Below are 16,349 nucleotides of genomic sequence, written 5' to 3'. Positions count from 1 at the left end.
TGGGCGTATTGATTGTGTGTGCTCCAGTCAAACCATCAGCTTCTCCCTCCTGCCTTTATTTTATTTTTTCTTTTTTACATCACAGCATCCTCCTAAACCTCACACCGCTTGGCCTTCAAACTCTAGGCTGCAGGGCTGTGGAGTGCTCAGCGGAGGCGGTGGGGGTGTGCCTGGACAGGCTAGTTCTGTCTGCGAGTGGCAGCTCGATGGCCCGCCTCTCGGTACAGTTCTGGGCTCCTTCCCCAGGTGCCTGTGTGCAGGGAGGCCAGAGGAACGCCGCAGAGCCTTCCCTTAACCAACTCAGATGAGATACTGACAGACTTGCTCTTACAAATGGCACTTGCTTGTTCCATGGCAAGTTGCTTGCACCTGTAAACACCTCAGCTTTCTCATTTGTAAAATGGGAATACGGAACTGTCTGGAAGACTAAATGAGATAATAAACAAAACGCTCAGCACACTTTCAGGCACAGAGCCATCTTCAGTGAGTGGCAGCTGCTGCTATCAACACTTTCCCCAGAAATCTGTGGATTAAACAAGGGAGTGTCTGAATTCTAGATTGTCTAGCCCTCAACCCAGACTCCTGGAATTCTTGAGCTAAAAGGGCCCTCGCAAGGTTATCTCATCCATTCACCTGCCTTCCCTCGGCTCAGACAGATGACAGTCTCTTTACTACATTAGAAAAGATTCTGGAACTTGCTCTGATCTAGAGACTCGTGTTTGCACACCCCCACAGTGCCTTGAGTACCTCCTACACCTTTCCACCTGTTATGGGGATCAGAGAGGCTATGGAGAAGACACTGGAACCGCCCTACAGCGCTCCCTCTTGTGTATGTAGAATTATTCCATCGCCATTAGCCGTTCCTCAGCAATTGTATTTTCCTCAGTGCTCTTTCACCACACCCGCAGATGTCTCCAAGGAACACTGCAACTTCTACCTGCCCCTCAAGCCTTGGAGTGCCGGACAGCTCTGTGCTAAGGAGGGAGGTCAAAGTCCCAACAGGGAGTGGCTTCCCACGTTGGCCTCCAGACACTTCAGGAGCCATCTTGCAATAATAACAACAATGATAAAACACACCTTCATACTGCCCTTTTCTATATTTGAAAATCTCCCACATTTCATTGGATCTTCCCAGCACCCCATCTCAGAGATGAGGAAGCAGGTATAGAGAAAAGTCAGGTGCTTTGGCCAAGGTCATATGATCAGAATGAGGAAATGGCCACTTAAACCCAAGTCTTCTGAGGCCAAGCCCTCTGCTCTTTTCTTCATCTTACACAGCAAACGAAAATGACGGTGGTTCTCAGCTGGAGGCTGTTTTCCCCCACTCCTTCCCCAAGGATGTTTGGCAATGTCTGGAGACATTTTTGTTTGTCACAATTGGGGGGGGGGGGGTGGTTGCTACTGGCATCTAGTGAGCAGAGGCCGAAGATGCTGCTAAACATCCTACAATGCACGAGACACATCACAACAAACAATTATCCAGCCCAAAATACCAACAGCGCCTAGGTTGACAAACGCTGCCCTAGACTTATCATAGGGGCGAGTAACAGGCCCCAGTGACCTGTCAGCCCAGCCCTGCCTTGCCTACTGTCCCAGTGGGCCCATCTGCTGTCCCCAGAGGAACTTCATGGGCGTTTGCAAAGGACTTCGGCATACTCAGAAGAAAGTTAATAGTTAAATGCAGAGTTGTTGGATTTTGTAAAGCTGCTGGGAAAGTTATTTTCATTTTGCTTTTTAAATTAGTTTGGGAGTTGGTGTTCTTTACATAATTACAAGCTGACAAACATGCTTCTGTATTTTTTTTTAATTAACAGATATTTGTATTCAAGTTCTCCAAATTACACACCGCAGCTTGCACATTACAGGACAGCTGCCACGCTCCAGATGTGGGCAATAACCAGAACATGGTAATGGCAAAATGCAAAAGAAAGGAAGGAAAAGAGAAGAAAAAGTTAATGTATCTGGATGGAGAAGAGCAATTTTAGTCAACGTGTTTGGATTTTTTACGGAGATGAATATCTTAGATTCTCCCAAATTTTCGGCTCCGTTTGAACACTCGGGATGAAGCGTCTGGGTCATTCGTTGCTGCCATCAAAGGCTCACCAGTGCCTTGTAAAAGCAGATTACAGATAAAATGGGGCACATATAAATGTTAACAGCGCGCCGGAGAAACTATTCAAATTGCTCCTGTTTACAAGCACCTATTAAACGCACTCAGCTCCTCATGAAGAACGCTGCTCTAAGATGGGAAGCTGTCGTATTTATTCATTTGGCCCATTTATAAGACTGCACCCCTTTGGTTCACTTTATCCCAGGAGTAGGCTCTCCGGAGCCCATGAATCAGGAATTGTACACAAAAGGAACTGGCAATATAAAAGGGGCAGGGGGGTAGAAGATGAGAATTCCAGCTGCCAGCCTGATAGCAAGCTTGCCGTGTGACTCTAGGAGACAGACTGCACCTCTCTGGGACTCAGTTCCCTCATCTGTGAAAAGAGAGGGTGTGACTGGACAACCTCTAAGGTCCCTTCAGCTCTAACAGGTAACAATTAGATGTGTTTTTGACACTCTTGGCAGACACAGAAAAACTCTGCCTCATCCTTAACTAAGTCTCTGAAGGGAGGAAGTAACTTCAGGCTGAGGTGTCTGAGAACCGATGCTCTGCCGTCTGCATTTGAGAGGACCAGGCATCCAGCACAGCAAACTTGTGCTCAGACAGAAGAGGGCGCTCAGGTGCCAATTAAGCCACTTCTAAACCTTGAACAACAGGTTGGGGTCAAACGGGTCAGTAGACAGTGTGGTTAAGGTAGGTTAATTTCATTCATCTATTCAATAAACTCTTGCCGAGTGCTTCCCATGAACACAGGGAATGCAGAGATAAGCCCGATTTCTATTTTTAGGAACACCAGTCTTCTAGGGAAAGGGGTTGTCTGTCGGGGAAAACGTATTGTGAATTCAGTATGGTGTGGCAAGTGCTAAGATGGAAGGAAGCATGGAGCGCTTTGGGAACTCACAGAAAGAGTGAAAGGAAGCTACTGAGGAGGTGCCACCCAAGCAGAATCTGGAAGAACAAGTAGGTGTGAACCAGGGCAGAGGGAGTAAGAAGATCTTGTCAGGGTCATGGGCTGTGAGCATGGTGATGACACAGCACGGTGTGCTAATGCAAGCAACCCCACTTAGAATATAAGAAATGTCCACATGGGCAAATTCTACCCAAGGAAATAAAGAGAAGAAAGACCTTTAAGTAGCCAAAGAGCCTCCAGTGAACTGTGACGGTGACCTTGATGCTCCTTCGTACCACTGACAGCACTAGGCTAATTTGAATAATTTAGTAATGGCCGTGTTGCCCCTGAATATGGCTCCCTTCTGCAGATCTCTTCAAAGTTGGAGACAGGGCCCTTCCAGGATGCTTTTGTTGGGTGGAGGAAAGAGGATGCAGGAGAGTCTTTCCATGTTTGCCCCTCCCCTTCTATTGACTGCCTGAGGACTCAGAACTCTGGGGTCCAAGCACATAAACAAAATAGTTATGAAGGGTTGGTATTTAGCTCCAGTAAGACCAATGAGGGGAAACGAAGTTTTGTGTTAACGCGATCCATGTGAGACTCCACCTGAGTTAAGACAACACAGCACAGAAGAAACCCTGGCTGAAATTAGTCTCCTTTCACTGTCACAGAACAGCCACGCTGCCCTAGCTTGACGCCTTCTCCTAGACACGGGAGAGGGACCCGACCATCTCCCTCTCCCTCGGTGACACGCTACATTGGAAAAATTCCCTCTTCTTCCAGTTTTCACTATTCACAGCTCAGCTAATTCTACTTCAGGCACGCTGCTTTACATATTTATACACATGTCTCTTTGGCTCCCTTTTAATTTTTTTAATTTAGTTGAGTTTTCTAAGAAGTCCTCTCCTTTTTCTTCTTTTCTTCCCTTCTATTCTCTCACATTCTCTTTATTAAACAACATTCTACATATTGCTGATAGATAAGAAGAAAGCTAACTGACACAGCTGTATCAATTATCTCGAAAACCATAAGTCTGCAGCAAAATCAGACATAAAGAAACCAGAACCATTAACCTTTAAAACCCTTAAAAGTGCCCTGTCCACCTCTCAGAGGGTCCGGAAAAGTCATGTATTGCACCAATATACTGTCATCTAAAGCAACCTGATTTTTACTAAGTACCAAATTACACATATCTTGATGGAGTGTTTTCTACTATAAGTAAAATTATCAACTTATAACATTTCAGCTGCATTCCTAGTTAAGTAAAATTTTGTGGATTGGCTAAGAAATCCAGTTTAATTTAGAACACTGCTTCCATGAAAACTGTTTGCTGAGTTCCAAATAAGTGACATCTAAGGAGGAGCAGAAAGACTTGCGTGACTTGCGTTAGTATCTGATGAATATCTAGTAGGAGTCTACACAGCAGGAGAGGGACAAATGGGCACTGTGGCCTTGCTGGGGCCTCTACCTTGCATTCGGATTCAAGTCTCCCTTCCTTCTCTCACTTATGGAGGCTGCGACGGGCTCAGGTAGTTTTAGGATTTGAAATATTAAACAAATATTGCTTTTCAATTTCCCTTTAATTCATCCTTTATCCCCCCAACTCACAGATTTTGCCTTCTTTCGGATCTCTTTATTGTTATCTCCCGCTAAGAAGCAGATTCTTATTTGGGTTGCTGTTGACTATTTATGAGTAGAATGTATTATGTACATTTCTGGTGACATAAATTCCAGAAACAAAACTGGGTAAACATCATGAAAACTGCAACGCTTTGGAGGTTAAACCATTAGTGGAAAATCCTCATGGTATGTTTCTGATTCTTGAATGAATAGGGGCTGCAGAGGCCACACATTCTGCGCCCCGTCTTCCCAGCCACAACCTGAGAACAACGATCTCTCTCTAAAAGATTGGAATCATTACAAATTGCTGGAAAATTCTCAAGAGATAGCAGCTAGATGTGAAAATGAGAGTTAGAAGCCACTGGGAACTGGAGAGGCGGTTTATGGTCTGTTCTGGAGGCTATCTTCCCCTTATGTCACATGACCTTTGGTGTATCATTCAGACTCTTTTTTGCACCCATAAAAATAGGATCACATTACCTTAACTCAGTGATCCTCGGAGGAGGGATTACTTTCAGTAAGAGCCTGAAAGGAACCAAGGAAGTGAAAAAAAATCTGTCGGATTCTCTGCTTTGAGCTCAACCTCAGGTGTTAGAAAGAAAGGCACTCATCATAAATCAACATCTCTAACCCAAATTAGCAAAGGGCACTGAGGCAGGCCTTATGCATCTTTCCTGTAGTCCATCCTGTAAAGCTTGCAAGTAAGAGGCAGGGAAATCCTATCTTTTTTTTTTTTTGAGGAAGATAAGCCCTGAGCTAACATCTGCCACCAATCCTCCTCTTTTTGCTGAGGCAGATTGGCCCTGAGCTAACATTCGTGCCCATCTTCCTCTATTTTATATGTGGGACACCTGCCACAGCATGGCTTGACAAGCGGTACATAGGTCTGCACCCGGGATCTGAACCAGCGAACCCCCGGCTGCCGAAGTGGAACGTGCACATTTAACTGCTGCACCACCGGGCTGGCCCCCTGTTATTTATCTTAAAAGACTCTAGTAATTCACTTGCAGTGATTTTCCAAATATGCCTTTTCTGTGTGACTTGGGCGCAGTACATTGTACAGACAGGATGACCAGCAACTGAACCCAACGAGGTAAGAGCAATGTCTGAAAATTCAATCAGTCTAGCACAGACACACAGTAGAGAATTTACACAGCCCCTTCTCCAATTTACGATTATATTCCCACTGCTGCGGAAGTAACACAGAAGCATGTCTGGTTTCTCTTGTTTGGAAAGTTGAGAACTCCAGATGAGTTAGATGGTATGACACCTTAGAGCCTTTTTCGCTGAAAAAATATCTCCAGGTATAATCAATGTGTACACGATTCCCAGACTGGGCGATTGTGCAAGAAAAGCCTGGTAGGGAGAGAAGGCTTGTGCATGCATGTTCCTTCCAGGCTGCGTTTACCCCAAGGGGAAATTTGTAGGAATTTCAGAATGAAAGCCCCACCTGGTGTGCTTGTTATTCTTTTTGGCTGCCCAGTAGTAACAACCCTTCCTACATTGGGGGGAAATTCATCACTCTATGAGTCTTGGGAAACAAAGGCTCCTTCCTGCTCCCGGGAGAAACTGAAAAATCCCAGATCTTGGTCCTCCCAGCCTCCCTTGCAGCTAGAGTGCAGGCCCAGGACCCAGTCACTGCTGATCTGAGCTACTTCCCAGACTCAGCCTCGAGAGTCAGTGATGCTGAGAGAGGTTAAGCAGAGCCTCCCTTCCAGCAGGGCTGGCAGCTGTGGTAAGACTGATATGGAGCTCAGCCATGTTTGCTGGAAGCAGTAGGGTTCTGACAATGGTTTGGGGTATTATTTTAACCACTTCAAAGCCTGGTTCATCAGCCCTTCTGGCAATTCTGTGATCTGCCCAATATTCTCTTCTGTTAATGTGAGCCAAATGGCTCCTGTTGCTTGCCACTAAGGTCCCTGGGTGATACAGTGCTCACACATGCATGCACAAATGTCACATGTATGTACACACCACACCACACCCACCCTCTCCTCCTTCCCTGCATGTGTGTTTTTCACTTACCCTAAAAAATGTTATGGTACAGCTAGCCGAAAACAACTGCAGAGGAGTGGAAAGAAAGCCCTTTCTTCATTTCTCCCCACCAGCCACATAAAAAGTGACAAAGAAGAAAGAACGATATGCTGCTCTGATTGAGTTGATAGCCTTAAATCTACCTCTTCTTTCACTCAACAGGACGCTGGCCAAAGTCAATGGAAATTATATTTGTATAATTAAGGGCAGAGCTGAACCCATAGAGGCTGGAGGACAATTTAGCATATAACTTATTTCACTGCCAACTCTAGGTTTTGGAAAAAAAGAGGCAAAAATTGAGTCCTGAGGCCAATCTACATGAGTATGTTAGTCACGGGCTTCTCAATAACAGGCCGAATGTCCCCTGGCATAAAAATCTGCTCATTTTTATGGTGGAGGAGTCTTCTTAGGAATTCTGTATCACCACAATTACCAGCCCCACATTGCCAAGTTCAAACTGATCCAAGCAATGTCGAGGTAGCCTCAGGGGCCCCGTGTTGCAAAGAAAGAGCTGGCTAAGGCACACGCTCCTCTATGTGAAGGCCGAGGGCCTGCAGGGGCCAGTGGGTGGAACAAGGTCAGCTGCTGGCATGTGAAGAGCTCTGGCTGCTGCTGAAATCATGGTTCAGAGCTTAGGTCTGGACCCAGTTCTGTTACAAACTGTCAGGATGACCCTGAACAAGTCGTTTCACCCTCTGACTCTCAATCCACTTGTCTGGAAACAGAGCTATCTAGACTAGCATAGGGTAGCAGAAATGGCAGGAGTTTAGAAGGCAGATAACTCAAGTTCAGGAACTTTGGCTCTGTCGTTTACAAGCTGTATGACCCTGGGCAAGTAACTCAACAGCGCTTCCATTTTGACATCTGTAAAACAAGGGTAGTAACACTTTTTACAGAATTTGGAAGCATTAAGGGTAATGACATATACAAAGTAGGAAATACACTGTCTGGCAAGGAGGGATTCAATAAATGCTAGTTTCATTCATTCATTAATTCACTCAACAAATGTTTATTGATGCTCCAATGTGCCAGGTACTTTCTAAGTGCTGGGGATATGGTGATTTACATGACAGAAAATGTCCTTCCCTTGTGGTACTCGCATTTTCCTTCCCTACTAGAAGAGTTGGGTTCACATTCTGTGATTCTAGGGGCAGAACTAGGGCCCGTGACCTCTTCTGTTATCCTGGGAGTTCCTCGAGGGCAGAGGGCAATTCTAACTCTGCTTCCCATCCAGGTGATCAATGAATGTTTGGGGTTGAATCAAGTTACACAAGACGTACAGTATTGCAGGTGTCATATCCACCACTAAAACATTCAGTGCTTTATGTTAAGTGCTTCTTCAGACTGATGATCTCTTCATATTTCGAATGTGTGCTTCTTACTCTTTTCTCTAGTACTCACCACCATCTTTCCTCTCCTATCTGTACCTCTCTGACTCCATTATCTCTGTACTGCAGTCAAATAATTTTTTCAATACATTGTATTTCTTTAACTGAGTTTTAAGAATGGGGAAAGTGCTGGAGGTCCCCTAAGTTGAACCTTTCTTCCAACACAGCAATATCCTTTATGCCATCTCTTACATTTATTATCCAGTCTCCCCATAAAGATGGTTGTTGATGGCAGGCTGGCTGGCTGACAAGGCCACCTGCTTCATTTTCAAGAAGGTTTCATTCTTACAAGGTTCTTTCCTCTACTTTCTTGTAATTTCATTAAAGTATTTGCTGATCACCTACTGTGTGCCAGACACCATATTCAGAACTAGAGATACAGAAATGAGTGTGCTGGGGTTCCCACCCTCCAAGGGCTGACAGGAGAGTTAAGGTCTTGTTGATTAGGGTTCTGTCCTCTAAACCACGTGGGAGAGTCTACCTTTCATACCTGAGGGCAGTTATTTTGTTCCTTCTAAGTCATGTTTCTTAAAATATGGTCCTTGGACCCTGGAATGAGAATCATCTGGAATGTCTGTTCAATTGTAATTTCCAGGGCTCTCCTGGGAATAAAGAATCAGGATCTCTACAAATCTAGGGATTGGAGTCACTGGAATCTGCAATTGAAACAAGCACCCCAGGTGATTCTCATGCATGTTAAAGCTGCAGAACCCCTAAGTCTTGCCTTTCTTGCCTAAACAATGCCAAGTTTCTTCACTCTCTCATATTACATAATGGCCAGGCTCTTCACCATCCTGGCTCTCTAAGCCTTCTGCATAAGCCCTCCTTTGTTAATGGCTCTGTAACATGTGGCCCTCAGGGTGAGCCCTGTCATCCTAGATGTGGTCACATCAGCAGAGAGTACCATGGAGTTGCCAGTGTCCCCAGTATGAACACAGAGCTGTCCACTGAGGGAGCCAAAGAGTCCATTATTTGTAACCGTGTCAGGCCGTTAGTTCATACTGAGATTTCAACAAATAAAACTTCTCCAATTAAGACTCTGAGAGTAAGCCTGAAGGAGGAAGATTTGTTTATCAAATTTGTGAATAATACATCATAAAGGAGAGACAGATTATGAAATTATAATGCCAATTCTTTTCCTTAAATGAGATGTTAGCATGACTTTGCTCTTAGCACGCCCAAGGTAGTTTCTAAAGACCATGGATGACATTCTGGGTTTCAAGACCATCAAATTAATCTCTTGCAAATTTTTTTTCTGGGGTCTATATGAAGTCTACCTGTCTACTGTTTCTAGAATATACTACCATCTACTACTCCACTTTAAAAAAATATGGCATTTTTCCAGACTCTCCAATTTTCCAATATTTCTTGACTATCGTTCACCCAGAATGGTTTCAGGATCATATCTTCAAAGTGTCTCAGTATCCTGAGGTTAATTTTGTTGAGCCTAGTACTCAGATTTGTTTCAAACATCTGATCATCATTATCATCATGATAGCTAACATTTATTGAATTATTTTACGTGTCAGACATTGAGTGTTTTACTTGCATCATATCTTTTAATCTATACAACAGATCTATGACATAGGACTCTGGTTATCTCTATTACAGAAGAGTAAGCTGAGCCAGGAGAGCCTACTACTGGCACAAGTTTATTAGATGGCAGAGCCGGCACTTAATCCTTGATCTGGGTGACTCTAAACCACTATCTTATATGGTCTCTCATCATCCCATCACCTATCTCAGGTTTCAATTCTTTCTCAACCAAGTTTGTTCTCCCTCAAATATGAAAAGCATAATAGGAAAGACAGCACCAAGACAGAAGTTGAGGAAAAGTTCTCTGCAACTGATTACTATTATGCTCATTTCTCAAAGAGTACTGTCCTTTTTATTCTTCCTCTTTCTTGGAGCCTAAAAATCTCCAGTCTGTCATTTCTTGTGGTTCTCTTTTTATTTTTGCTTTTTCTGAAAGCTTAGCCCATTCTGGGTCTTATGTCACCTAGCACCTTTGTCACAAGTCCCTTCTCCTCTCTTGCCTTCACCCTGTGTCTTCTATCCTTTGTCCACAGCTTTTTACAACCTGAGCTCCTCGGAGAGCTGTCTGTGTGGCCTCGTGGGCTTCCTTTGATGCTGACCCATTCCTTCTTCACCAGGGTAATTCATTTGTACCATCAAAGTAAGTTTTCTTTTTGGAGTTCCCATCTTTCTGGAGCCACTTTTCCTTTCGATCGCCCATCTTCCATCTTGCTTTTCCTTGCATTTCTGTGATAGTCCTAAGGCCTAGGATAGGTGTCTGACCATGCCCAGAGTCCTATTTTTATTGTAATTCCTAATGTTAGCATTCATTTTCCATTGAGGTTCCCATTACCTTCGTTCATTCATTCCTGCATTCTTCAAATGAACATTTATTGAATGCCCATTATGTGCCTGTCGACATCATCAAGAGGTTTGTGCTTTGTTGGTACAATGCCTGGTGCATTTGGGTGTTCGACAAATATTTGTCAAAAAAGCGAAAATTAGTTAGATTTGAGCCCAGAGCGGCAGAATCCTTCACTTATTAATTTTCCCCAAACTTGCGCAATCAAGCTGCTTAAAAGGCAATTAAAAATATGTCAAGAACTCTGCTTTTTGCAGGACTAGACTTCCAGCCAATGTCCAGAGAGTTGAAATCTCCACTATGGCTGTAACTTACTTCTGTAACGATTTATACTTTGTATTAGGAAAGAGCATCCACAACTTGTATACACACATACATAGTCATACATACATGTATATATACATACCCGCCCCCTGGAACATGGATTTTCTGTACTATGGCCATGCTTCCTGGATGCCCAGTCTATTGACAGCCATCTTCCCCCTCACTGTGGCCCACTCAAAAGTGCCTCCCATCAAGCCTGTGACATCAAGCCCAGGGGATAATTGTTAACACTTTGGGGTGTTAGATTTTAATGCTTTCTTTGTTTATTATTACGCACTGTGCATAGATAATAAATCATGTGGTTCTTTCATTGTTGCTTCTGACCCTCTCCACTATGTTCTTTGGAGGGTTACTATGTACTTCTTGTTCCACTAACATTCTTTCTGTGTCATATCTCTTGTCCTCTCAGGTGTGTATGTTCTTCATCCTCCTCTTCAAATTTCAGTTTAAATGACTGTTAATTAGGTTTCTTCTACCCCTGTGTATGGATTCTCTGTAACCAACCTGCACTGGTTTACTTCCTTTACATCCTAAAGGAAAGCACCCTGGCAATCTTGCACGGGTTACTGCTTCTTCTAGCCAACATAATAGTTACGTTCCCTGGCCAGGAAGCTCCCTGACCCCTGGTTCTGTGTACAGTGCATTATACCACTCCTGCTACTAGTGGCCTCAATATCCCTTGGTTCTGGCCACACCAAGCTCCTTGCAGCTCCCCCACTGGGCTGCATTCTCTCATGCCTCCAGGCATTAGCACATGTCATTCCCTCTGCCTAGAAGCCTTTTCCTTCCACTAGGCACTAGGCTCCCTCCCCTGTCTTCCACCCCACCCCTGTTCATCTTCTTAGCCAACTTCGACCCATCCTCGGAGCTTTGCTTCACGGAGGAATTTTTCTCTGTGAGCTCTTCCTACAAGTCACCCCTCCTGACTGCTCCCACAAAAATAACTCTGTGCAGACCTCCCCCGGGTCCCCTCTCTCCGCAGTTGAGTTTGTTTTCTTATCTGTCTTCCCTTTATGCCCTGCACTCCTGGATACATCGGGGTACATAGGGGTTTACCTGTCTCTCTGAGCATCGGCACACTTTCCAGTGTGTACTGAGAAAACAACAGGGGCTTACCAGAGGAGGGAAACACAATTTCAAAGGAGCAAATGGCAAATGCACAACTCTCAAACAAAACTGAGCTCCCCAAACACAGTCAAAAGCACAAACGTGCACACATGTAGCTATTAAGGACATAGAGTCCAAATTCACACGGAACAAAAGACCCGTCTGTAACCATTATTTATCACCCAGAAAACACTCTCTTTCTGTTCCATTGTCAATGCTCCACAGACCACATCTGCTTTTGGACAGAGGAGGAAGAGAGAGAGGGAGAGAGAAATGAATAGAAATGAGAGTATGAGTTTCATTTATTTATTTATTTTACATATAAATCAGCTAATCTGTTTAACATTCATATTAAAGTTGTAATCACCTTTGCACACATTAAAATACAAACTAGCACAAGTAATAGGCCTTAAGAACAACATTACAATAGCTATTAACATATAACAGCTACCTTATCAACTTACAACATCCCCATAAAATAATAACTGCATCCGGGATTGATTTGAGGGAAACTCATTCTCCCCGAGCACTGAAGCCTGACACAGAGTCTGGAGAAGCTGAGAGTCTGGCTGCATTTGGCTGACTCAGGAGGCAGCCTTGGGGTGGTGGGAGGAACACCAGACAGGGAGTCAGAGGCTTGAGCTGTCCTTTTGGCTCTATCATCCACTGGAGATATGACCTGGGACAAACTCCTTAACCTCACCGAGACTCAGTTTCCTCACCTGCAAAATGGAAATATGGATCTTTTCATCACAGCGCTTTTTGTGGAGAATTAAATGAGATCATGGGAAAACACTTGGCGCAGGTAGCAGTGCTTAATGAATGTGAGTGTCTCTGGCAGACAGCCAGGTGCTAGAGGGGCAAGGGCTGAACCGGGTGCTGCAGAGAACTGGACAAGCTCCAAACAACACTGTGTCTTTTCCACTCATTCATTTCATTCATTCACTTATTAAACATTTGTTGAGCACTGTCATAGATGATCACATGATATAAAAATGTTAAAACATTAGAGTTTCTCTCCTTATGGGACTCACAATTGAGTTGGTAAGATATCAAGCAAACAAGAAGCTGGACAAGACTGAACACATGATGCAATAGAAAATATACATCATATTGAGGGAGGACAAAGAAAAGAGTGACTCTGAGCTGGAAACAGGAAATGACTTCACGGAAATGGTGATGTTTGGGCCGAGCCTTGAAATGTGAAGAGTATTTCAACAAATGATGAGAAAGGAATATTTTAGGTTGAGGGAATAGCATAAGCAAAGACATGAAGGCATGGTATATCCAGGGAACATCATTTTTTATTTTGTGGCTAACGCTTGGAGAGCAAGGAGAAATGCAGAGAAGATGATGCAGAAAAGACAGTTGGTGTGAGAGGGTAGAGGACTCTAAATGTGAGGTGCTGGCGTAGACCTTAGACACCAGGTGGAGGTGTTTGGGTTCTGTTGTATAGACAAAGGGTAGCCATTGGACTTGTCTAAGATGGGGAGGAGGAAATCTGACTTGCCCCCTAGGAAGATACAAGTAGTGAAGAATGATGGTGGTGAAGGATGGCGTTGGAAAAATGTGAGGAACTTGATACGATGCCATAATGTTTTGAGAGAAAATGACAAGGCTCAGTCATGACAAGAGACATTGATCGGATATGGGAGGTGAGAAAGAGGCTGGTGATGACTCAGGTTTCAGAACCAGGTCTCGGGGACATGGGGGTACCCTTTACTGAGATTAGGACCATAACAGGGGGTAAAACTATTTTAGTTTTCAGATTGTTGAACTGGAAGTGACAATGGGATATACATGATAGCCTCATGGAGTAGGAAACTAAATGACTCACAAGTATATTTTCATTGTTACTTGCTCTCATAATTAGCTATTAGAATGGGTGCTAGGAGCGTAAACTTGGAACTAACCATGATTGAGTTAGGATAAAATAAAGTAAATTTTGGATCACTTAGAAATGTTGATTCCCAGTGTTTTAGCAATGAATGATGGTAGAGCTCTATACAACGGACTACTGTCAACCATTGTTGTAAATTTGTAAGAATTTGCAGCCTCATTGTGATGAGCCTACAAATTTTGATGCTGTGTTTTAAACACTTGAAGCCCGGTACCACAGGACCTCCTTTGTTACCTGGGTTTCTAGACAACGAGAGGAAAAATGGCCAGGCGAACCCTAGTTGGGGCTTTCCCATGTTTACAAGCCGTTCTATCTTATTTATTCTTAAAGTTAGCCCAGGGCCAACACAGGATATAGATGTTAATGCTGATGTTCTGAGGGGATGAGTATCAAGTGATTTCCTACTAGAGCCTTGAGAAGGACTGATGGCCTTCAGGCCCACTGAGAGCATGTTGACTAATTGCCGTTATCCTGTAGGAAAATAACCAGGAGGTGTGATATGTGCTACAGCTATAGGACTCCAGGCAGAAAATAGGCCAGCACCTTCCTGGGTCACTGGGGAAGGGCTCCATGAACCTGTAATCCTCTGGCTGAAATGTGACTCTGCCCCTTTCTACCCAATTCTAGGAGGGAAAGGCACTTAGTCTTTTCTCAACGTGGGAAAACATCTTGCCTTTTATGGCATTCTTAAAACCGTGTGTCCTGATGCCTGAGGAGACCTCAAGCCGTACACGCTTGGGGGGCTGTTTCCAGTGCACCCCCTCAGTGGAGTAGGCTCTGGGCTTGGTCCCTAGGGAGCCGTGGGGAAGCCTCCATCTCTACCCCAGAGGGCGTCCCTCCACCCGGCCCTGGGCCCTCCTCGACCTCTGGTGGCGGTGCCTGGTGGTGCTGGTGCCTGGGGAGATTTCTGAGCTTCTGCACCACACACTCCCTTTCCAGGGGACTCTGCCAGGGATGGCAGCCTTTAAACACCTTATTAATATTCAAATCTATTCAAGTCATTTCAATTTGAATTCTGTGCATATTATCAGATAGAACAAAATGCAAATATATACAAATTTACCCATATGAAGAAATAAATAGGGGGAGCTCTGCATAATGGGATTATAATCACTCGTGGGGCTTGTCTCTCGTTTAGTTCCCCAGAGCCCCGAGGCCCAGGGCTGGTTGTGGTGCTCCCCACAGGACTTTATAGCAGCAACATAACCCATAACCTTCCCTGGACATAAGATCTTTGAGGGGTGAACATTTGATAAACCTATTCAGAGATGCTATCATTGTCCACTGACTGTGTCTCTCCCTGGGCTTCCAAGGTAGAGTTGCTGGGATTGGCAGGGCAAGCGTGGGATGGCGGCAGACTCAGAGGCCCATCTGGGGCCTCACATCTTGCCCCTCCTGGAGGCCCGGGAGCTGGGTCAGTCACTCTGGCACTCGCCGTGTACCAGGCAAGGGGTCTAACAGTGCCAAGGCTTCCACGGGGTCTTGAGGCATCTGGTGGTGGGATGGGTGGGGAGGGGCTAAGCTTCCAAATTTCTTAAATCTCTAACCTGGGGGAGACCTCATACAGCCTTCAAAGTGCATTAATGGAATATCCAGACCCTGGGGATCCAATGGTGTTAATACTATCCATACTATCAGTACAATGGTGGCTCACACTGTCACAATATACACTCTCCTTTGCTCTGCACATGGTAGGACACACAAACTTACCCTCGAGCCTGTAACCCCACGTTCACTTCACGCACTGTTGGCACTACTCCCTGTGCCTCCTTCCTAGCCAGACCCTCGGTCAAATGCCAGAAACTCAACCAGGCAAGAAGCGAAGAGAAAAACATCAGAATTCAGGCACTAACCCTCCTACCCTCCAGCAAATCACACGGAGAGCAACACAGTGCCCCTTTCTCCTTTGTCTTGCACTATTGTGGCTGTTGTTATCTCTGTTTCATTTCAATTACTCCAGACAGGAGGAAGGAGGCCCAGCTCTATGGTATTTTAAAGGAGAGCTTACCATACTCCATGCTAATGAAGGCAAAGTGGATCACTATTAAGAATTATTTAGTGAGGCTTAACTACAGAATCTAATAGATGCTCCCCCTAATCTCTCCCCACGGGATCCAGTGATTGTTGCATCCAGCAGTAGCTCCATTGATTAATGTAAGTGTAATTTATACCAAGTGATAGTATAATATTATAATAACCATTTCATACTAAGCACCTCTTACTTGATAATCCCAAGTACTTTATAAATATAAACAGGAGAAAGATCATTCTCCCTAATTTAAACATACGGAGACTGAGGCACAGATTCTTCTCACTGAGAGGTAGGATAGGAATGCCTACCTTTACCTGAAAGGGAGGGGTGCCCAGCTCCACTCTGTCTTTGATCCCTGTGGTAGGAAGAATGATGAGCCCCTAAAGACGTCCATGTCCTAATCTGTGAATATATTACCTTACAAGGCACAAAGGACTTTGCAGTTGTGATGAAGCTAAATGATCCTGAGATGCGGAAACGATCCTGGACTCCCTGGGTGGGCCTGATGTCACCACAAGGATCCTTAGCAGAGGGGCAGGGGGATCAGATTCAGTGGTAGTAGATGTGA

General features: G+C 44.6%; 1 protein-coding gene across 2 annotated transcripts in view; it reads right to left on the bottom strand.

The window, feature by feature from the left end:
• KIRREL3 (kirre like nephrin family adhesion molecule 3) overlaps positions 1-16,349 on the bottom strand; it is a 532,785-nt gene that overhangs the window by 496,303 nt on the left and 20,133 nt on the right. The window lies entirely within an intron of this gene.

This window comes from Equus asinus, chromosome 20, assembly GCF_041296235.1.
Source record: "Equus asinus isolate D_3611 breed Donkey chromosome 20, EquAss-T2T_v2, whole genome shotgun sequence".
In the NCBI taxonomy this organism is placed as follows: domain Eukaryota; kingdom Metazoa; phylum Chordata; class Mammalia; order Perissodactyla; family Equidae; genus Equus; species Equus asinus.
Note: the sequence above shows the minus strand (reverse complement) of the source record. Positions and strands in the feature narration are given on the sequence as shown.